Below are 25,267 nucleotides of genomic sequence, written 5' to 3'. Positions count from 1 at the left end.
AGATTATGTTTGTAGTAATTGAACTACTTGAACTATGCATGTATCTATGTCTAATGTAATCATTCTAGATATGTTAATTTGATATGATTATGAATGTATCCATTTCTAATGTAGTCATTCTAGATGTGTTGATTTATTATGAGCTTTGACCCTAAAAAGGGAAAGATATGATATTACGTATGCTTTATGAAGTTTAGTGCATGCTTAGAAACACTTTGAGAGTAAAGTGACTATGCTCATGATCTAGTTGTTGTAATTTAGAAAAGTTATCCTCATACACACACTTATGCATGAATATGATATGATGTGAAAGGTTTGTCACATGTAGTGATTCTAAGGTTGGAAGATTAGTCTCACCTATTGAATCTATGAGCTATAGTATGGGTTATGCTGGATTGAGTGTCAAGACATTCTTCCACAAATATGAACTTAAGTCAAGACTTAATGTAAGCTCAATGGGACTTAACGCCTAGCACCGAGTGGATATTGAATATGAGATGGAAGCTTTTACCCTAGTTGAGTCCGGTTTCCCAATGAAAGCTTCTACACTAGTTGAGTCCGGCTTTCCAAATGGGTTCCTTCTACCTTAGTTGAGTCTGGGTTCCCAAAGTATGTATCTCATGAGATGGAAACCTTCTACCTTAATTGAGTCCGGGTTTCTAGTAGCAATGTCCTTATCCCATAAACTATGTGCCCTCATAGGTTACTTAGCTATTGAATCCACCTAAGCTAAGAGTATGGTTCTACCCTCGGCAAGTAGAACAACCCATTTTCAATGTGGGGTACACACTGAATTCCCTGTTAAGATCACATGATCTATTTCGGTTAAGGCTTATGTCCCTAATTTGGTAGTAATATGAACAAGAATATGAATTATGAACTATGGGTACTTAAGAAGCTTTACTTAGTATGAGTGAAAATATGGGATCTTACTCATGCATTGCACAAGTATGCTTTGAAGGTATCTATGGTGTGTTCCATTTATGTTATGATGATCTATGTATTAAATATGCTTATGGCTTATGCTTATGATGTATGTTTGATGGATTGTCGCCATAGTTGCCTTACATGATATGATTGACTAAAGGTGATAGATTCCCTTGGCTATGAGAAGTAAGGTAAAGGATAAGACCAAATATGATAAAAAGGTAGTATGGCCTAAAATTGATGCTTATCCTAGATGGGATTATGGGGTCTCATCTATGCATTGCACAAGTATAACTTGAAGGTTACTTATGAAGTTTCTCCTATGTTAAAGTGGAATTGAGCATGGACTAAGTTTATGAATATGTGGTATTTCATATGTTGTTGAATTATGCCTTATGTTGACTTATGCTCATGTTATGTCTATGTTGGAGATTATGCTTATGATTATGTTATTGTCTCTTATGCATATGACTTATGTCTTAGATTGGCTAACACTTTTGTTATGCTCTTATGATGTTATGCTAGCTAACATATTTAGTAAATTTTGTACTAACGCATACTCTTGCCTACATTCTTATCACATGTAAGGTTTGGTGATCTTGAGTTCCATTCTTGAGGATAGGCTTCTTAGGATCAAGGAGTTGAAGAATTGGTGAGTCCTCATAGCTTCGAGGAAAAAGCAACCATTTCCTTTATGTCTTTTATTTTCATGTTTTTAGACTATTGTATGGGTTGTTTCCCAAAGGTTTTATTCAAAGTTGAGTTTAGATGGTTTGAGGCAAAGTGTAGTAAGACTTCCAGTTGTTTTTATAAAAGATTTCGATTATATAAAAAAAAATTAAATTTTCGTACTTTTCTATTATCTTATGTTATGATATGCTAAGGGCTTATATGAGACCCCTTCGGGGTCAAGTACGCCATGTTACTTCTAGGGTGTACGCCTAGGTCGTGACAAACTTGGTAATTAGAGCAAAAAGGTTTAGAATGGTTCTAGGAATGTCTCAAACCACATCTAGTATAGTCTTGTTCATAAGTGTGAAGCGTGCCACATTTATGAATAGGAAGCTATTAGATGAGTAGGAAACTTCACTTTTTCATTCTCTAAGTTGTGCAATAGAGTTTAACTCTATTAGGTCTTTCTCCTAATATGTGCCCTATGGTTTTCAAGTTATAGATGATACAAGGGGAAATGCTAGGAGGAATGAGGGTGGCAATGTGGAGCAAGAGGTTCTCCAAGCTCCTCCTCAAGCTCCAATTGATCCTTCGGATATGTCGAATGTGGAGTTTAGGTCTCTATCCAGTTGTTGGCTCAAGCCTTGATGACACAAGACAATAGAGCGGTTGTAGCTCCGGCGAACCAATAAGGGGACTGGCTGCTTCTAAAGTGAGGGAGTTTTTGAGGAGGTACCCTCCGAAGTTTTATGGCTCCAAGGTGGAATAGAATCCTCAAGAGTTTGTAGAAGAGGTCTCTAAGGTGTTAGACTTTATGAGAGTGACTCCGCTAGAGAAGGCGGAGTTAGCTTCTTGTCACCTCAAAGGGGTTGCACAAATATGGTTTGATCAATGGAAAGAGACTAGACCAGTAGGATTTGGTGCTTGAGTTCATCAACCATAGACAATGTGATATGAGTGTTAAGGAATATGCATAGAGGTTCACTCAATTGTCTAAGTATGTTCCAATTCTAGTTTCTGATCCTAAATCGGGAATGAGTAAGTTTGTGTCGGAATTGTCCGATTTAGTGGAAAAAGAATTTCGTATGGCCATGTTTGAGCATGATATGAATATCTCTCATATTATGGTTTATTCTCATCAAATTGAGGAAGATAAACTTGAAGAAAGATCTAGGGACAAAAAGAGGTTTATGATTGATGATGATAGCTCTTCTCTTGGAAGGTTCTCCGGACAAGGTCCTTCTAGGTTTCCCCCAAGATTTAGTAAAGAGAGGGTGTCTAACCCTAAGCCTCGGAGAGAGAGAGATAGTAAATCTTTGTTGCCAAAACCTACTTATGCTATGTGTGGAAAGTGACATGAGGGTAGATGCTTAGCCAGTACGGAGGGTTGTTATCATTGTGGTCAGAGTTGCCACAAGATGAGAGATTGCCCGATGCTTAGGCCTAGGGGAAGAGTGTAACACCTGGAAAATTGATAGGTGAAACTAGAGCCTAACGTATGAACTTTATAAGTTTATGTATAAATTGGAGATATAAAAGGGTCGAAAAATTTGGCTAAGTATAAGTTTAAGGGAGGGTTCAAGGAAGGTGAAAGGATTCACCTTCCTTAGAAGCTTCCTTGAACCAATGTCTTAGCCAATTTTGACTAAGTATATTTTCAAGAGACGTTTCAAGGAAGGTAAAAGCCTTCACCACCCTTAGAAGCTTCCTTGAACCAATGCCTTAGTTTTTTTAAGGCAACCCACGTGAGGGTTTAAGGACCAAGTGGGGGGACCACCATGCGTGGGGGCTTCCTTAACACATGGGTAGTGCACGTGTGCAAGTGGGGGCCACTGCCGTGTACTCCCTTGTAGACTTATGCCTTAGCTTTAAAAAGCTAAAGGCAAGTCCAAGGGAGGGTTTAAGGAAGGTACATCAATTCAAGGGCCTTAAAAGCTCCCTTGGTAATTGCCTTAGTTTTATTTGGTCAATCCAAGGAAGGCATAAAAAGGGGTAATTTTGTAATTTCCTTTTTAGTCCAAATTAAATGGGTATAGTCTATATTACTTTTAAATATATATATATATATATATATATATATATATATATATATATATATATGGTATAAATAGGCCATTTGAATACTCCCATGGATATGCCTTAGCTTTAAAAAGCCAAAGGCAAAGTCCAAGGGAGGGTCCAAGGCTAGTGGACCACTTCAAGGACCTTAAATGCTTCCTTAAACATTTCCTTAGTTTTTTTGGCTAAGTCCATATGTCCAGGGGAGTTTTCGTAAATATTATTTTTAAGTTAAATTAAAAAGTGGGTATATTTTATATTATTTCTAAATAACTATACAAGGGATTTTATATTAAAATATCCCAAAAATTAATCACTTTCACAAACACCCACTTCAAAATAAAAATTTCATCTCCTCCAATATTTCTCTCTCTACAAGTTCTTCCATTGAACACCAATAGCTTCAAGATTAGGGTTCAATCTCCAAGGTTTTCACTCCAATTTCGTGGCAAAGTTTCAATTAAGGGATTGGAACCTTCATTCATGGAATTTCTTTCTCCATGAAGCCCTTCAACACTAATTTTCGAAATTGGGAATTTGTTCAAAAACTAGGGTTTTGATTCTAGCCATGGGTTCTTCTTGAAAACGATTTCTTTATGTTAATTATCCTATATTATGATGAATTTGATGTTTATTGAGGGTTTTTATTGTGAAATTCCACATGAACCCATGTGTTTCCCCATGACCCCAACTTTATGAAATTGAGATGGGCTTGTCCATGCAATGTGAATACTTAGAATGGTATCTATGTTAATTTAGTCAATTAGTCTTGTTTGATTCATGCTTAAAGTAGTAATTCTAAATGTGATTGCAAGATATGATCTATGACCCTTGAAGGGTAAATTGTAAGTGTTGAATCTTGAAGTATAGCCTTGAAGGCAATGTATGAAGGTACGCTATGTTTAAGATTCTTATATATGAATGGATTGATCCACCTGAAAGGTGGACGTTCTTACTTTTCATGTATTTATGTATGAAGTTATGTTCCACTTGAATGGTGAAGATCCAATGACTAATGTGTGAATTATGGTATTGTTGAAAGACTAGTTTCCTTTACTACTACACATGATTATGAATGAATTGTCTTGGATGATTATATGATGATTCTAAGGTGAAAGGTAGTTCTCACCATGTTGAATCAATGAGCTATGTTATGAGTTGGGTTGAATGAGGGGTAATGTACTCATTCACATATGAAATTGTAATTCACCTTAACTATGTATAAGTTGGAGAATAATGCTTAGCATCAAGTGGATATGGCAAATGAGGTAGAGACTCTCCCGCTAGTTTTAGGTCGGGTCTTCTACATATACTCTCATGAGATGGAAACTCTCCCGCTAGTAAAATAGGTCGGGTTTCTAGAAGCAACCTCCCTATCCCATAACTATGTGCCCGTATAGGTATTAGCTAGTGGATCCACATTATAGCCATTTTTATGTCTAGTTCTACCTTAGGCAAGTAGGATGCCTTTTTTCGGTGCGGGTTTATATGACACCGGATTCCATGTAGTTCACATGGTCTATGTCGGTTAATGCACTTCTCCCTATGTAATAAGATAATGAATATGACTTGAACTATACTTGTGATTTCTTGATAAGTTTAATTAGTAGGAGTGGGGTATGAGACTTCACTTTTACATTGCACAAGTAAGCTTTGAAAGGTATTGTGGGTTGGTTCGTTATGATATGGTAAGACATGAAGGTATGATATATGTTGATTGGATTGTTGTTATGGTATGACTCTCCTTATGTATATGTAATGAGTATAATTATCCCTATATGATAAGAATATGAATTATGATAAGAACATGAGTTAGGTACTATGGTTCCTCCAGAAGTTCTACTTAGTATGGATGGGAGTATGGGACTTCATTCATGCATTGCACAAGTAGATTTTGAGAGTGGGCATGGTATGTTTCTCCTATGATATGATGATTATGAATGTATGCTTTATTATGAATATGAACATGGACTATTCTAATGACTTCCTAATGAGCTTTACTTAGTGTGAGTGGGGGTATGGGACTTCACTAATACATTGCACAAGTAGACTTATAAAGGGGTTATAGTGTGGTTTCCTTATGCTATGAAGATATATGAATTATGTATGCATGATATGGATTGTTGCTATGAGTGACTTTATTTATTATAAGATATGAGCATGAATGTCTCCTTGTTTATGAATGTTGGCTATGAATAAGGTCAAGGTATGTTATCCATGATCATGGTGGCCTAGAAGTAATACTTAGTGTAGATAGGATTATGGGATCCTATCTATGCATTGCACAAGTAGAGCTCAACGTTACTTATGTGATGGTTTTATTATGATGATATGATCTTGGCATTGAATTATATATGTGAACTATGTCTTGTGAAGATTGGAGTATGTATTATGTTGTGTTGGAGACTATACTTGTGACTATGATAATATCCTCTATGTTATGATGAAGTGTGTATGGTTTGTCTTATGAGCTACATTCTCTAACTATTTCAAAGATGATGTTCAAAAATTGTATATAGCATGGTTTCATACAAAATGTCCCTTTTAAGCATGTTTTAAATGCTTTTATGCATGGCTACCATACTTGGTACATTTTGTACTAACCCATATTTCTATGTTTTCTACAAATGTAGGGATTGGTCCTCGGTGGTGGTATTCTTGGTTCAAGCTTGGATTAGTTAGTTTCCCCAAGCTTAGTTGGTAAGTCCTCAAGCTTCGAGGACAAGTAGTTTACTTTGAGTTTCTTTTAGTATTTCCATTTATAAACTATTGTAAGGGCATTGTCCTTATTCGATTGTATTAGATGGTCAAATCAGACAATATCTAGACTCCCGTTTGTTTTATAAAACAACTTCAATTGTAAAGAAAACGTTTTAATTTTTCCGCATTATTCAATGTCTTTATATGATGATTATGCTAAGGGCTTGAGACCCCTTCGGGGATCAAGTACGGTGTTACTTCTAGGGCGTAACCCCGGGTCGTGACAAAGAGAAAGGAAGCAAATGAGGTCATATGCTCTACAAACTAGAGGTGAACAAGAGTATCCTCCGAATGTTGCTCCCTGTATGTGTTTTATGCTTGATTAGATTTTGATGTTGTTTGGTCTTTTGTGACTTCATCTAATAGACTTTGAAGTTTTCTTAAGTATGAATAGTGCTTAGAAAGTCCATCTAGCCTTGCTCCCAAGGGGGAGATGGTGTGCCTTGATGGCAAGGTCATTGTGTGTTTATGTATTGCCATGATTTCATTATATGATGCATTTTCATGAAAGTTTGTGATTTAAGAGAAAAGGAGTTTACATGATTTATTTCCTCATGTTGTAGTGTATTAAATATGAGTTGTCTATTTGACTTCATCAGATATATATATATGAGCATGCTTTAGTTTGAAGTTGAAAGATTCCTCCTTGAATAAAATGCTTTTCGAGAATAAATTGCATATGAGCTCCATGAGTGTGTGTTGAGCATGTTTTAGCTAGGAGATGGTAGTTCCTCCTTAAATATGAGTAGATATAGAATTTCATGCATTTTGGGTTGCTTAGATGTAGTTCCTACTCCATTGTGTCGCATTAAGTATGTTTAGTTTGGAATTGAAGTTTTCCTACTTTTTTTATGTGCATTTAGATAAGTTGCATGCATGATGGGCTGCTAGTCTAGAGACTTTTCCTTTAAGAAGTGTTTGGAATCGTCATTCGAGGACGAATAATCCCAAGGCGGAGATATTGTAACACCCCAAAAATTAGTAGACCATCTAGGGTTAAATTGAGGGCTAGGGTCAAGACTTAAGGGCATGAACCAAGGCAAAGGGGCAAGGGACAAGGCAAGAGCCAAGGATGCCCCATGCTTGCCATGGAACTGCCCAAGACTAAGAGAGTCAAGATGGCTTATGGTGGCCACCACGGATCATGGTGCCACTCGTGGTTGGTGAGTCAGTGTCCCCCTCAAGGCTGCCTCAAATTGGCTCACCTTCACGAGCCACTTCACGGCCAGTGGTGAAGACCACGGCCCGTGGGAAGGCTCGTGAAGATGCCTTAGAATGAGGCTGGCCAAGACATATTATCCAAACCACTTCCCAAGGACCACGAGCAGGACCACGGCTCGTGGTCTTGACCATGGCTCGTGAGCCCTGTCGTGGTGCCTGGCACCATGGCTGCCATATGAGGGGTCGTTTAGTAAATTCCTTTTTAGTTGGTTTTAAGTAGGGTTCGTTTTGTATGGACTTTATTCACCTATATAAACTATTTAGAACCGTTAACCACCTTAACTAAGTCATTAATTCCAAAACCCCAAAAGATCCCAAAGTTCTTCATCTCAAAAAAATCCTCTCTCTAGAAAACCCAAGAAGAAGAAAAAGAGCAGGTCAAGCTAGGTCAACTTCCTCCACTATTGCAAGAATTGTGAGGACTTAATAATAAAGGTATGTTATCTTATACATCTATGGATTCTTGAATACATAGATCCCCCTAGATTTCCCCCAATTGTGAAGGTGAAATCCCCAATTCAAGTTAAGGTTCCTTCCAAAATTGTGGGTTTAGTTGAGTATGATTCCAATTGAGTGGATAGTGCTTGTTTATTACTGTTTTAGTATTGAATCATGATATTATGATGAAATTTTATGTTTCCCATGGCTAACCCTAGTTTAATTGATGAAATTGAAGAACGTGGATTTATGCCTTGTGAAGTGAAATTGAGGATTCATATATGTTCATCTAGAATTGATGTTATGTATAATAATTATTCAAGATTAGAATCATGTAAACACAAATTGAATTAGATTAAGGTACACCTAATGGATCTTGACTAGTAATGAATGAGATTGAGCCTTTTTGATGAATTAAGACTAGAATTGTTTAAAGATGAAGGTTGTGACTAGATTATCTTGTAATGTAGTTATGTTTGATAATTGTAAGAAGTAAAGCTTTGAGAGTAAGGCTTGTAGTCATGAATGATGAGCACTAGGGCTTTTAGAGTAAATATAATATGATGAATTATGGATGCTAAGGCTTGGAGAGTAAAATCTATATTAGAATAGAAGGATAATGAATAGGATTGTGATGACAGATCTTTACCTACCTAATCTACCTCATGAATGGTTGAATGCATCAAGTGATAGAATCACATAATTTAGGATGATATCCATGTATAGTGCAAGAACCCTAGGTGTGATGTAAAGAGTAAGCTTTGGACCTCAAAGAGGTGAAGTATGAAATTATGTTTGTATTAATTGTACTACTTGAACTATGAATGTATTCATGTCTAATGTAGTCATTCTAGATATGTTGATTTGATATGATTATGAATGTATCCATGTCTAATGTAGTCATTCTAGATGTAATGATTTATTATGAGCTTTGAACCTAAAAGGGGAAAGATATGATATTTTGCATGCTTTATGAAGTTTAGTACATGCTTTAGAAACACTTTGAGAGTAACGTGAATATGTTTATGATCTAGTTGTTGTATGGTAGAAAGGTTATCCTCATACACACACTTATGCATGAATATGGTATGATGTTAAAGGTTTGTCACATGTAGTAATTCTAAGGTTGGAAGACTAGTCTAACCTATTGAATCTACGAGCTATAGTATGGGTTATGTTGGATTGAGTGTCAAGACATTCTTCCACAAATATGAACTTAAGTCAAGGCTTAATGTAAATTCAATGGGACTTAATGCATATCACCGAGTGGATATTGAATATGAGATGGAAGCTTTTACCCTAGTTGAGTTCAGCTTCCCAATGAAAGCTTCTACACTAGTTGAGTCCGGCTTTCCAAATAGGTCCCTTCTACCTTAGTTGAGTCCGGCTTTCCAAATGGGTCCTTTTTACCTTAGTTGAGTCCAGGCTCCAAAAGTATGTATCTCATGAGATGGAAACCTTCTTCCTTAGTTGAGTCCGAGTTTCTAGTAGCAATCCTTATCCCATAAACTATTTTCCCTCATAGGTTACTTATGTATTGGATCCACCAAAGATAAGAGCATGGTTCTACCCTCGACAAGTAGAACAACCCATTTTCGGTGTGGGGTAAACACCGGATTCCATGTTAAGCTTACATGGTCTATGTCGGTTAAACCTTATGTCCCCAATATGGTAGTAAAATGAAAAAGAATATGAATTATGAACTATGTGTACTTAAGAAGCTTTACTTAGTATGAGTGAGAGTATGGGATCTTACTCATGCATTGCACAAGTATGCTTTGAAGTTATCTATGGTGTGTTCCATTTATGTTGTGATGATCTATGTAATGAATATACTTATGGATTGTGCTTATGATGTATGTTTGATGGATTGTTGCCATAGTTTCCTTCCATGATATGATTGACTAAAGGTGATAGATTCCCTTGTCTGTGAGAAGTAATCTAAAGGATAAGATCGAATATGATAAAGAGGTAGTATGGCCTAAAAGTTATACTTAGCCTAGATGGGATTATAGGGTCTCATCTATGCATTGCACAAGTATAACTTGAAGGTTACTTATAATGTTTCTCCTATGTTAATGAGGAATTGAGTATGGACTAAGCTTATGAATATGTTGACTTATGATCATGTTATGCCTGTGTTTGAGATTATGCTTATGATTATGTTATTGTCTCTTATGCTTATGATTATGTTATTGTCTCTTATGCTTATGACTTATGTCTTAGATTGGCTAACACTTTTGTTATGCTCTTATGATGTTATGTTAGCTAACATATTTATTACACTTTGTACTAACACATACTCTTGCCTACATTCTTATCAAATGTAGGGTTCGATGATCTTGAGTTCCATTCTTGAGGATAGGTTTCTAAGGAGCAAAGAGTTGAAGAATTGGTGATTCCTCATAGGTTTGAGGACAAAGCCACCATTTCCTTTATATAGTTTATTTTCATGTTATGAGACTATTGTATGGTTTGTGTGCCAAAGGTTTTATTCAAAGTTGAGTTTAGATGGTTTGAGACAAAGTGTCGTAAGACTTCCGCTTGTTTTTACATAAGACTTTGATAGTATGGAAAAAGTTATAAAATTTCCGTACTTTTCTATTATCTTATGTTATGATGATAAGGGCTTGTATGAGACCCCTTCGGGGTCAAGTACGCCATATTACTTCTAGGGTGTACCCCTGGGTCGTGACAGGGACCCATCCTTCTTTTTAACAAACAACACCAGAGCACCCCATGGAGAGATACTCGGTCGGATAAAACCGTTATCTAGCAAATCTCTTAATTTCTCTTTCAACTCTTCCAACTCCGCTGGAGCCATTCTATAAGGAGGAATGGAGATAGAATGCGTATCAAGTAAAAGGTCAATACCAAAATCTATTTCCTGCTCGGGAGGAATACCATGCAAATCATCGGGGAAAACTTCCAGAAATTGATTCACCACCAGAACCGACTCTAGAGAAGGGGTTTCGGACTCCACATCCATCACCCTAACAAGATGGTCAATATACCCTTTAGAGATCATTTTCCTAGCTTTAAGACAAGAAACAAATTGACCTCTAGGGATAGAATTTCCCCCCTTCCACTTTAAAATAGGTTCATTTGGAAATTGGGATTTAACCACCCGTGTCCTACAATCTATAGAGGCATAACATGCATGCAACCAATCCATACCCAAAATCACATCAAAATCTAACATGTCTAACTCCACCAAATCCACCAAAGTAACCCTATGGGACAAGGAAATGGGACAACTTCTATGAACTTTCTTAGCCACCACCGAGTCACCAACTGGGGTAGAGACCGAAAATGGTTCTACTAACACTTCGGAGAGTATTTCAAACTTCATGGCCACAAATGGTGTCACAAAGGACAAAGTAGCATCGGGATCTAACAAAGCATATACATCAATAGAAAAGACTTTTAAAATACCGGTCACAACATCTGGGGAGCTCTCTTGGTCATCTCAGGATCGAAGAGCGTAAAAGTGGTTTTGCTTTTGGGCATTGGAGTTTGAACCACTTGGAGAAGCTTGCTTGTCCTCTTTTCTCTTGCCTGAAAATGTTGGGTAATTCCTCTATTAATGACCTCTCTTACAATAACCATAACAAACATCCGAGCCAGCTAGACACTTGCCATAATGTTTCTTACCGCACTTGTCACAAGTAGGTCTAGCCATAGAAGATCCACCACCATTGCCTCCTTGAGGGTTAGGGTTAGACACCCTATCCTTTTTAGCCCTTGGAGAAGCATTTGAGGAACCTTGGTTGGAGAACCTTTGCTTGAACTTTTGTCGACCTTGTCCAACGGACCTAACATTGGAGAAATTCCCATCACCGGTCCTTGCTCTTTTCCCCTCCCTATTCATTCTTTTGAGCTTTGGCCCTAAATTTGTTGGGAATGCACCATGAGACATGAAATATTCATACTAGGGATAAGCATTGTTGAACGATATTCATTGACTACCATGTCGGACACTCCCATCACAAATTTATTCATCTTAGCCCTCGAATCGGCAACTATGGTCGGAGCATACTTGGATAGTTGGGTGAACTTTAAAGCATACTCTTTCACACTCATACCCTTTTGTTGAAGGTTTATGAACTCTTGCATCTTTAGTTCCCTCAACTCTAGGGGAAAGAATCTATCAAGAAACTATGATTTAAACGATTCCCATCCGACCGGGCTCATTCCTACGGGTCTCTTACCATTCCACTAATCATACCAAACTTGAGCCACATATTTTAGTTGGTAGGTGGCTAGCTTCACCTTCTCCTCCGAAGACATCCCCATTAAACCAAGCACTTTGCAAACCTCGTTGATAAACCTTTGGGGATCCTCTTCCACTTTGGAACCATGAAATTCGGGAGGGTTCATCCTAGCAAAATCCCTAACCCTTGAAGCGAACGAATTCACATTAGGGTTCACATGAGTCCCAACATCTCTATTGTCCTGAGCCATCATGGCTTGGGCTTAAGTTGTCACAGCTTGAGCTTGAGTTGTCACGGCTTGAGCTTGAGCCATCATGGCTTGGGTAAACATTTGGATAGGAGACCTAAACTTCGTCTGGGTCACATTCTCAACCACGGGGTCAACCGGAGCTTGATTACCTTGAGGAGGAGCTCCTTAATTCACATTGTCACTCACCCTTCATTCTTCTTTCGTTAGCTCTTTGTGTATTCATTTCCTGAAGACACAAGAGAAGGATCAGGAGAGGGACTTTTATAGAGTTAAACTCTAAGGCACGACTTAAAAGTAATGAAAGAAGTGTAATTTCCTAAACATCTTATATCCTCTCATTCATAAATGTGGCACGCTTCACACTCATGAACAAGACTCTACTAGACGTGGCTTATGAGATATCATCCTAGAATCATTCTAAACCTTGTGCTCTGATTACCAAGTTTGTCAAGACCCAGGGGTACACCCTAGACGTAACATGGTGTACTAGATCCCGAAAGGCCTAACACAAGCCACTTAGCATATTATAACATTAAGTAAATATAAGTGATGCGGAAATTTTAAAACTTTTCTTTACAATTGAAGTTTTTTATCAAAGCAAGCGAAAGTCTAGACTTGTCTCAATATAGCCATTTATTATAATCCTTGAATCAAAATAGGGACATAGCCCTTACAACATAGTCCAAAAATGAAATGCTAGAAGGGAACTACAAATGACTCATCCGTCCTCGAATCATGAGGACTCACCACAAGCTAGGAGAATAGTCGATCCAGGCTTTGACCAAATGAAGATCACCTAAAATACTAGATCCTACACTTTTGGAAAAAATGTAGAAAAATATGTGTTAGTACAAAAATGCACTAAGTATGATAGCCATGCATAAAATCATGAAAACATGCTAAAAAGGACATTTTAGTTGAAAAGCATGCACTTTACCAAATTTGAGAATCATCATGAACTTTAGTGTAAAAGCATAAGTCATAAGCATGTTCATTTCATAGATCATCATAGCATAGGGGAAACATACCATAAGTACTCTCAAATTCTACTTGTGCAATGCATGAATAAGATCCCATAATCCTACCCATGCTAATTAAAGCTTCTTGAGTAACCATAGTTCATAATTAATCTTCTTGTTCATAGTGGAAAATAAGCCTTAACTGACATAGACCATGTGAGCTTAACATGGAATCCGATGTTACCCACACCGAAAAGGGTTGTCCTACTTGCCTTAGGTAAGACCATGGCTTGTTAGATTTTAGGTGGATCCACTAGTTAAAGACCTATGGGGGCACATAGTTTATGAGATAAGGAGATTGTGGCACATAGTTTATGGGATAAGGAGATTGCTACTAGAAACCTGCCCTTTTTTACGGAGGACCTTCCATATCAAGAGATTGCTTGTAGAAACCCGCCCTTTCTAACGAAGGAGCTTCCATCTCATAACAATATCCACTCAGTGCTAAGCATCTATAGCACGGAGTACTTGTTAAGTCATAACTTTTTTCATTAAGATAGCTCATTAGATTCAATTGGGTGAGAATTGTCTTTCAACCTTAGAATCATCATGTTGTGAGAAAACCTTTCACATTATATTCATTGTGTGTTCATGAGAATGGCCTTTCAATAAACACAACAACATCATCACAATCATGGACACTTACTCTCAAAGTGTTCTTAAAGCATATACACAAATCTCATAATCATGCATAATACCACAATTCACCCTTCAAGGATCAAGGATCAAGGATCACATTCAATCATCACATCTAGAATTACTTCATTAGATATGGATAGTAACATAATTTAAGTAATCCAACTATCACAAGCATAACCACATATCATCCTTCTATAATCATCAAACCCACATCACAAGATCATAATTGGGGAAATTAGGATTTCATGGGTTATGCTTCAGGTCTTCAGGTGCACACACTGGTCCATTAGGCAACCTCGACTTTGCTCGCCAAAGTCCACTCGGCGACTGACCGAATTGTCACCCAAATCGCCGAATTGCCCGAACTTTCTATCAACTTTTGCGAGCTGAACTTCAACTTTGGCGAAGAAAACATGGAATTTGGTGACCCAAACCTCATTTTATGCCACCAATCTCATGTTCTAATTCCTTAGTTTTCTTTTTCTTGATCCTCAATCGTTCTCACGATTCCTAAACTAATTTTGAACTAGTAATTGATGTACTTGTTGATTATTGGTTCTTGAGTTTTCTTCTTTGCTAGTGCTACTTCTTTTCATGCTTTTATTAGTTTCACTTCGTAGTTAAATTTTTTATTCAAGTCTATTTTTATTTTATCGTCGTCCATCTTTTCTTGAAACAAGATGATAACAACAAGGTTAAGGGAGATCACAAATAGATAATTAAATATTAGAATGCGGAAGCACAAAGAAAAGAAACAAAAAAAACTAAATAAAGATATGGGAAATTCGAAGGAAAGATCCACGAATTTCCAAAGATTAGATGTTCTAAGGCCTTGAAAAGATCCAAGTAACAACGTATAGATTTATGGAAGAAATCTAACGCCTTTACTTGAGAAAACGAATCAAAACGATAGATTCGGATCTTGACCGCTTTATGAGTAACTAAAGACAATAATTAGTATGTAGAAACTAATCACCTTCTAAAGAATACCAAAAAGAAACCAAAGATATCACAAGAAGAAGTTACTTTATACCTTAAACTATGAAACTAGTAAAGGTTTAAAGATAAATTCTCAAAGAACAAGTCACAAAGGTTCAAAGAACTCTCTCAAATATTCTTAATATCAATCTAAATTGTCTTTAATGAATGAAAAGGACTCCTATATATAGGAGAAGGGAAAAACGTCCAAGAAGCCAAACCCTAAAAAAAACAATTACAAGGAATCCTACTCTAGAAAGGAAATAAAGTAACCTAACTAGGAACAAATTTAGTACTTCTAGGAAAGCATTAAATGGTACTTAGGAGACCATAAATAGACTAAGGAAAATATTAATAACCTATATATAAATAAATAAATAAGGTAAATCCCAACTAGGAAAAGAATCTTGACAATCTTGGAAAGTTTGACTAGTCTTCTCTCAAAACTTGGGCAGAAAGCAACTCTTGTTGTGGCTGATTCTTGGACTCTTCTTGACCTTTTTTGCACGAAATTGGACCTTAAAATTCCTCATCTTGGGCTTGAATTTGGGCCACCAAATAATTGTAGCATTTGGACAATTCCTCTCCCTTGGGCTTGAGCTCTTCTTCCCCAATAAGAAACCTTTGGATCAGCGATTGAAGCCCATTGAGCTTATCATTGAACTCCTTGGTTTGAGATCTTGTTATGGGCGGCCTCCTTGGAGTTTCTAAAGCGTCATCCTTGTCCTTCAATGGAGTAGAGCTTCCTTGGATGCTATCACAAGAATTCATTTCGACCAACAGTAGGAATTGACACTTTGTCAACAACCGAGTATAAGAAATATTCAACCTTAGCCGAGCCAATTTGAGAGGCAATCAAAGGTGTGTGAACATGGGTGATTGTGAGTTCATTTTACTAACGCTAATGTTGTTTATTGTTTTTGGTGAGTTTCTTATTGCTAGGTACCATGGAAACCAGAAATGAAACCCAACCAACTATGGGAGGGGTTACTTTGGAATCTATTATGGAGACAATTACTATTATGAATCAGAGGATGGAGAACATAGAAGGAAAGATGTCCACCATGCAAGGTAGTGTGTCGATGATGGATGGTAGAATTATCAAAGGGGAGGGTCGACTTAACTCTACTAATTCCACCCCACAAGGTACCTATCGTGCTTCAACAAGTGGACACACCCACACTACTTCTCATACTATCACACCCGAAATCTTCCATCAAGCATTCAACCAACACCAATAAATTATGATCCCAATGTACAAAATACCATTCGACCACTACAACCCCAACTCAATCAAGAAGCTCCACCAAACAAAAACAGACCTTACCAAGCACCACTAAACCAAAATACACCCTACCAAATGCCACAAAACAAAAATCCACCCTACCAAGCCCCTCAAAACTAAAACCAACTAATCCAAATAGTAGATATGAGGGATGATAAGTATCAAGGAGGATATGAAGGTGAGGGTGAAGAAGCGCCATGGAATGAAGCACACTAAAATAGACCAAGAGTTCAAATGGGGCATAGAGGGAGAGGAGGTAGGCTCATCCCGGTACCACATGGGAGAAGACAATATGGGAACCAACCTCAAGATGGAGAACCAAGGGAAGCTTATGCCAATCAAGAGTATGGTAAATATTTGGGAGAAGAACATAGTAACCAATATCAAGGGGAAGTCCAAAGGGGTTACTATAACAATAACCAAGTAGGTGAGGTGTCAAGGAAACTATTATGGGGACCAAGGTGGAAATGGAGGCCAAGATATTGGAATCAACTCTATCAAGAATAATCTCCCACCTTTAACAGGGGAATGCAACCAGATGCTTATCTAGAATGGGAGTCACTTTGTGAAAGGATTTTCCAAGTCAATGATTTGACCAAGGTCAAGAAGTGTTGCTTCGCCATTGCTCAATTTGAAGGGTTTGCTATTACGTGGTGGGAATACATGAAAAAGTATTTATGTAATTCTCCCCATGAATTATAGATAGAAATGCGAAAATTAAAGACAAGAAATAAAGATAGAAGAAGATATACAAGAGAAGGAACAATTATCAACTATAAGTTGTATTGAATCGTAAAACCTCCAATTACAATTCCTCAACAAGAACCTAATCAAAATAAATAGATTGACACAAGAAAAGGAAATCAAAAGCAACCTAAAGGTATATTAAACCTAAAGACCTCAATCGATTAATCCGAATCAAGCACCGAATCTCTTACGAAGACCTCAACGAAATTGAATCTCTAAGCAACCCCCGTTTCTAAACAAAGTTCAATAGAAGCTTCACCAAGCTCTCAAGTCTCTCAAAGGAGATCTAATTCATCAATCATTCATATTCAATAAAAATTATACCTAAAAAGAAGACCCAAACTAGTTATTTATAGTTTTAGGCTATTATTACATAAGAGGCCCAAAAATGGCCCAGAAAGGATAAAAAGGCGAGCTGGGTCATGCTCGCCTAAAGGACTTGATGAGTCGCCAGAGTGACCTCAAATTTGGTGAATGTAGCAACTTCTCTGTAGTTTCTCTGGAACTTTAGGCAAGCTTGGAGCCCTCGCCTAAGCTATTAGGAAAGTCGTCGAAGTGGCCTCCAGCTCACCGAAGGAGATAGCTTCTTCGCTTGCTCTTTCTTGCTTCATTAGACCTCCCACACTCCAATCTATCATCCAAGCATGGTATTGCTCAATTGGGAGCTCTTTCCATGCGCGTATGATACTATTCAAGGCATGGAATCCCCTCTAAGAACCTCTATCTTTGTGAACAATCCTTCCATACTTTGAAGTTCCCAAACTTGGATTTGAGTGAATGGCCTTGAGGCAATCTGAAATTGCATCATTCTTCCCTTCTTCAAAAGGGCTCGTGCTCGAATCCAAACCTTGCAAAACCATAGGGAAAGCAAATAACAACAAGATCATCATGACATGAGGGTTAGCGTTAGCAATAACTATTTTATCACCATGCTAAGGATGTACAAACTTAACATAAAACCAAGCATCAAAATGATCAACAGAGGGTTTTTAACCCTTCAAAACAAGAGATACTTGGCTACTTAAGAGACTTTGACAAAGGGGTAAAGTGAAGGAACCATTCAATTAAGCAACCACACATGTAAACCCTCATTGGTTCCACATTTCAACAGTGAATCAAACTTCCGAAATGAACAAGGCAAACCAGTGAAAAAATCCATGTTGATCATGTCCCACTTCCAAATTGCAAGTTCTATACACTGCATATAACCTCCGAGATTTTGGTGCTCTACTTTTACTTGTTGACAATTTGGACATTGAGCCACAAATTCTGCAATGTTGATAACGTCCTTGATAGCATAGATCACGTGAAAGATTTAGAGAAGCTTGATGGACACCAAATAAAGACATATAATGTGCTAAACATCCATCAAAGTGAAGAGAAGGAAGAAAGTGGTCATGTGGGCAAATGTCCATCTCATGAATTCAAGAATTCACAAAAGAAGACAACCAAATAAGGCCCTTACATCATTCAGGGTAAAATTGTCAAAGAAGTATTTTATTTATATCCTTTGTATAAATATTAGTCTTTTTCATTTTGGAAGATATGTTGAATGTTGAAATTGAATGCTCTCAAATTATAGTTGCTAATTTAGTGTTTGTTTAATTCCTTTAAGGAATTTAGTGAGTAATAAGTAGTTAACTCTTAAATCTGATAGTTAACTTCTTCTAGCTTAATGGATCGTCGAGTTACCCTTTTTATGGATTCAATTTGGTTTTCTCATTTCGTTTGAGTTTGGGTTATTGTTGTTAGATCAGATTCAATTGAGAGGTGAAGGTATAAAATCCTTCGTTGCTCATAAATTCGATTAGATTTTGAAAATTCCACATATGTTTTCTTATTTCTTTCAATTGCCTCTACCATCCTTTTCATTTGGTATCAATTCCGAGTTGATTTGAGTGTATTGGGATTTAGCATGTGTTCTTGGTGTTCTAGATGTTCTTAATAATCTTTAAGTTGTTCTTGAAGAAGAAGAAAGAAAGTACATTTGATCCATATATTCTCATGTCAATGTTGGTCAAAGTGTTTATTGGTCCACTTGTGGAAATTTGAAAAAAAATTGAATTTCCAAAAATAAATTGATTTTTTTAAAAAAATCCACATGGACTGCCTCGTCAGCAATCAACTGCCAGTACAGCAGCCACTTCAGTGCCAGCTCAGTGCCACAACAGCAGTTGACTGCAAGGCCATCCCAGATGCGCCACGTGGCACGTGTGGCTCAGATTCAGAGAGAAAAATGTGCAGGTTTTTGCTTAAGACCCCAAAAATATTCTAAGTATTGGAAATATTTTGGACCTAAAAATATTTCTAAGTGTCCAAACTTCGTGATTCTTTTTCTACACTTTTTCCCTTCAATTCCTCAACTAATTTACATCTTTATTTACTTTTTAAAAAGTTTTAATCATCAAATTATCCAATCAAAGTCTAACAAGTGATGAACTTCTTTAAGGATTAAAATTTCTTCTAAGTGTCCAAATTCAGTTCTTCTTCTTCCACACTCTTTTTTCTTATATGTTTCAACTATTTAACAATTAATTAACATCTCTAATTACTTGTTAACTAGTTTTAGGGTGTGTTTGGTATGAAGGAAATATTTTCCTAGAAAATGTTTTCCTGAAAAAAGGGTAGATTTTTGACTTATTTTCACATGTTTGGTTGGTGAGTAGAAAATATTTTCCGGTAAATATTTTTAATCTTTGATTTAGGAATGAAAAATGTTTTTGAGAAATATCTTTTATTTTTAATAGAGTATAAAATAAATTTTTAAATTGAAAATATTTTTTAAAAACAAACTTAAATTTTTTTTTTGGGAGGGGGGGGGGGGGGGGGGTGTCAAGGATAGGGGTGAAAAAATAAAATTTTGAAGTTGAAAATATTTTTTTAAAATAAACTCAAATTTTTTTGGGGGGAAGGGGTCAAGGATCGAGGTGAAAAATAAAATTTTGAAGTTGAAAATATTTTTTAAAAACAAACTTACATTGTTTTGAGGGGGGGGGGCGGGTTGCGGGGGGAGGTTCAAGGGTAGGAGTGAAAAAATAAAAATTTGAAGTAGAAAATATTTGTTTAAAAACAAACTTAATTTTTTTAAGGGGGTGGGGGTGGTAGGGGGTTGATGGAGGGGGGGGGGGTAAAAAAAAATTAAAATTAGACATATCTTTTAAAAACAACTTTTAATTTTTTTTTTGGGGGGGGGGGGGTGGTGGTAGGGGATGGGAATAGGGGTGAGGGTGGGGTAAAAAAATTGAAGTTAAGAACATTTTGTAAAAACAAGCTTTAAATTTATTTTTATATTTCTTGAGGGGGGGTGGGAGGGGTGGTTGGTGGGACTGGTTTGAGGGTAGGGACAAAATAAATTGATTTTTTCAACTAAAAAAGGTTGTAACATGAAGTTGGAAGAGAGTTTTGGAAAATGTTTTCCTTAAGTTTTGAAGTGAGGTCATTTTCCTTAAATTTGAGGAAAGTCTGTTGATTTGGAAAACATTTAACCCAACCAACAATGAGAAAATTGGCAAACATTTTCCGAAAAATGTTTTCCATCATACCAAACACACCATTAATCATTAAATATTTTCTTTGATCCATCAAATTAAGTAACAACAAGTAATTTTTCTACTTTTGTTACTTGGTTTATTTTGAGTTTGAATCTTTTGGTGCTTCTTTTTTCTACTTTTCTCATCTTAATTCATTGATAATTTTCTTGCTTCAAGTCCGTTAGTTTTTATTTGGGTTCTCCTTTCAAGAGTCAAAAGAATCCACTCCACCACAAAGGGTAGGTTACCTTGAATTGGTTGGCAAAGCTAGTTCACTATCAATTTTTAGACGACACCATAGTAGGTGAGTTGAGAGTTCAAATAAAGAGTGACGTGAGGATTTTGCTACTAACTTATTTGTTAAGTTTTATAGGTATGATGGAAGGATCATTATCATTTTGCTATCGAGGTCCTCGTACTATGAGCACAAATGAGTTGTTTGCTTCAATACAAGGAAATATTGAAAAGGTCATTAAATTAGTCACCGAGATGGAACCCGATGAGTTGGAAAGACTATTGAAGGGTACTACTCATCGTGATGAAGAACCTAAGGAGTTGAACAACAAAGGTGAAGACACTTCATGTTATGAGCTACAGGGTAACAATGCTAATTCTTGCACTTCCTTTAGCTTAAAACTTCATTGTGTGGCTAGTAGTCAATTGAGTATAATTGATAGATTGATTTCATGTGAGCTACATGATTCTTTGCCACATAGTATTTGTTGAAAGTGTTCATACATTAGTTGATCCTATTGATGACCGAATAGATTCTTCTTGTAAGATCAATTTGTGTTCACCTAGTGTTGACACTTGTTCCTTGAGTGATATTACATTGCCATGTAGTTCTTTGCCATGTTTTGATAATGTACATATTGAGAATTTGGATACACTAGTTGATAATATTGATGACCAAATTGATTCTTATTTCTAGACACAACCTATTTGATGGTAATGAAGATTTTATACGAGATATTTATGCAGAGAAGTTCTCTGTGTTGAGACACAGATTTGATTGAGGAGATTTCTTTTAGAGAAGATGCATGTTGTTGAAGATTTTGTGAAGAAGGTGGAAGTAAATTTATTTTATCATAAATTCAGGCAAAGGGGGAGATTTGTTAGGTATTTACCCTGACTTTCGTACCATTAATGGGCTTCCTTTTCCTAAAAGGAAAACATAAGGTCTTCGTTATTGGCTAGTCTTTTTCTGGTAGGAAAAGGTTTAGCACTCTATAAATAGAGTTGTGTTCCTTCTAACTTTGTAGCATTCACAATGTAGTCATATAGGCTTTAAGAGTTTTGTCTAGGGGGATTTGTATGACACAAGTGATACATTATCACTTGTGTGAACCTCTTTGTATTCCGAGTGAAGAGGATAAGGTTATTTCTCTATATATTTTGTACTTTCATGTTTATATAGTGAATTGTTCATCTCCATTGTGGACTATCCCTCTTCATGTGGCCACTCTTACCACAACTAAAACACCCATCCGTGCCAACAAGGCACTTGCCATCATGCCTCTTGCCACATTTTGCACAAGTAGGTCTATCAACATAAGAGCCACCTCCACTACCACCTTGTGACTTTGGAGTAGGCACCCTCTCTTTGTTGACCTTAGGAGTGCTAGAAGTGCCTTGATTAGAAAACCTCTTCTTAAACCTTGGTTTGCCTTGAACCTCAAATCTACTCTTAGACGAATTACTATCATCAACTCTTTCTCTTTTCATTTCTCTACCCACTTGCTTGAGCTTTTGTTCCTCAATTTGCTCGACATGAACCATAAGACGGGAGATGTTCATGGTTGTAATAAGCATTGCCGACCTACATTCATTCACCACAAGATCGGATATCCCCATAACAATTTTGTTCATTTTCGCCTTAGAGTCCGCCACCAAGGTTGGGGCATATTTAGACAATTGTGTGAACTTGAGGCTATATTCCTTCACACTCATACCTCTTTGGTGGAGGTTGATGAATTCTTGCATCTTCCTCTCCCTTAGCTCTAGGGGGAAAAACCTATCAAGGAAGGCCACCTTAAACACTCTCCAATCAATCGGGCCTGCTCTAATGGACCTCTCTTCCTTCCATTGCTCATGCCACACTTGAGCCATGTCCTTGAGTTGGTAGGCAGCTAGTTCCTCCTTCTCTCTTGGAGACACTCCCATTACTTCAAGCACCTTAAACACCTCCTCAATAAACCCTTGTGGGTCTGCATCCACTTTGGAGCCATAGAATGTAGGGGGATTCATTCTTGTGAAATCCCTAATCCTTAAAGCGGTAGTACTTGCATTGGGGTTCACTTGGACCCTAGCATCTCTAGTGACTTGAGCCGTTAGAGCATGAGTTAAGGTTTGGAGAGCCATCCTTATCTCCACATTAGTCATAGCACCCTCACCAATAGGATCTTGAGGATTTTGAGGACCTTTGGGATGAACTCCCTCATCATTAGCAATCTCCTCTTCCACTCTTCTTGCGGACGCTCTTCTTGTAGTCATATCCTATATGCACAAGAAAAGGGTTAGGAAAAAGGAATTCATAGAGTAAAAACTCTAAGGCACGACTAATGAATAATCAAAGAAGTGAAAATTTCCTAAGCATCTTATAGCCTCTCATTCATAAGTGTGGCGCGCTTCACACTAATGAACAAGACTCTACTAGATGTGGATCATGAGACATCATCCTAGAATATTTCTAAACCTTAAGCTCTGATACCAAGTTTTTCACGACCCAAGAGTACCCCCTATGCGTGACACTGAGTAATTGACCCCGAAGGGGTCGCATACAAGCCCTTAGCATTCATCATCACATAAAGACATAGAAAAATACGAAAAAATAAATACTTTTACAATAGAAGTCAACTTCTTTCATATAGGAAAATGGAAACTAGACTTGTCTCAATCACCATCTAAACATAAGAGTACAAATAGGGTCAAAGCCCTTTACATCAATGAGTCTCAAAAAGTAGGAAATACAATATAGTCTAGAACATAGGAAGTAAACTAGTGACTAGAATCAATAGCAACTTGTCCTCGAACTTGAGGACTCAACAAGCCTAGGGAATAGTCGACCCAAGCTTCACCTTCAAGGAAGTAGTAAGTAGCAACGACCAGAACCTACACTCATAGTAAAGTAGAAAATATGGGTTAGCACAATTAATTGTACTAAGTGTGGATGCCATGCACAAAAATCCTTAAAATATGCATAAAAGGGACATTTAGTTGAAATCATGCCTTTGTCAAGTTTGAAACCCAATATGCACATTTATGAAGAAAACATAAGCCAACCCAAGCATACAAGCATCCCAAAGAAACACTAGTGCAATGCAAAGGTAAGATCCCATAACCCTACCAAATGTCAAGTGTCACCTTTAGGCCACCAACAATATACATACTTCATCTTACCATAGTCATAACCAACATAAATAAAAGTGAAGACATTCATATTCATAGCATTCATACATACTTTGTCAAACATAGTTCATAAGTCATCATATCATCATACCATAAGAGAACCTTACCACAACCCCTCTTAGAGTCTACTTGTGCAATGTATAAGTGAAATCCCATACCCCCACTCACACTAAGTAGTACCCATTAAGAAGTTCTAGTTAAAGTCCATGTCCTTACCATAGTTCATATTCATATTATTTAGGGAAGACTTGCAATAACCGACATAGACCATGTGAGCTACATGGAATCCGGTGTTCTACCCCCACACAGAAAAAAGGTGTTCTACTTGCCTAAGGTAGAACTAACATAATAGCTTCTAAGTGGATCCACTAGCTAGGACCTATGTGGGCAAATAGTTATGGGACAAGGAGATTGCTACTAGAAACCCAGACTTGCTAAACGTATAAGATATCCATCTCATGAGATATCATACATTGGGAAGCCGGACTTGTTAAATGTAAAAGACCCCATCTCACTTTCATGTCCTCTCGGTGCTATGCATTATTCCCTTTAAGAGTCATAATTTGCTTTTACTTAAGTCCATAACAACATTCACTAGGCACTCATGCCAACATATCATCATAATATCTCATAGGTTCCTTAAGTGAGAATGCTCCTTTCACTTAGAAACACTAGCATGTGAGTAAACATTTCACATTATAATTGTATTGTGATCATGAGAATCTCCTTTCAATCAACACAACAAGCCTATCATAAACATTCATACATACTTCATACATAACCAAGTGTATAGGGTATAGGGATGAAAGATCTTGTCATCAACGCCACAACAACACAATAGATATAGAATCATTACAATCTAAGTAATTCACCATCTCATACATAATTCATATAAAGAGACATAACCTTCATACCTTTGCCCTTCAAGGGTCTTGGAACCACAATCAACCCAACTATACACAATTACTACATAATATAGGAGGAATTCATGATTCAATAGTTTAATCAACATAAACATAATCAATTGACACATTCACAATATCATCCAACCCACAATATCAATTCGAGATCTATCAACATGGGGAACACATGGATCTATGATGAATTTCATTATAAACATC

The sequence above is a fragment of the Solanum verrucosum genome, unplaced genomic scaffold, assembly GCF_900185275.1.
Source record: "Solanum verrucosum unplaced genomic scaffold, falcon-dt-bn FXZP01000174.1, whole genome shotgun sequence".
NCBI lineage: Eukaryota > Viridiplantae > Streptophyta > Magnoliopsida > Solanales > Solanaceae > Solanum > Solanum verrucosum.
This window is presented reverse-complemented; position numbering follows the sequence as displayed.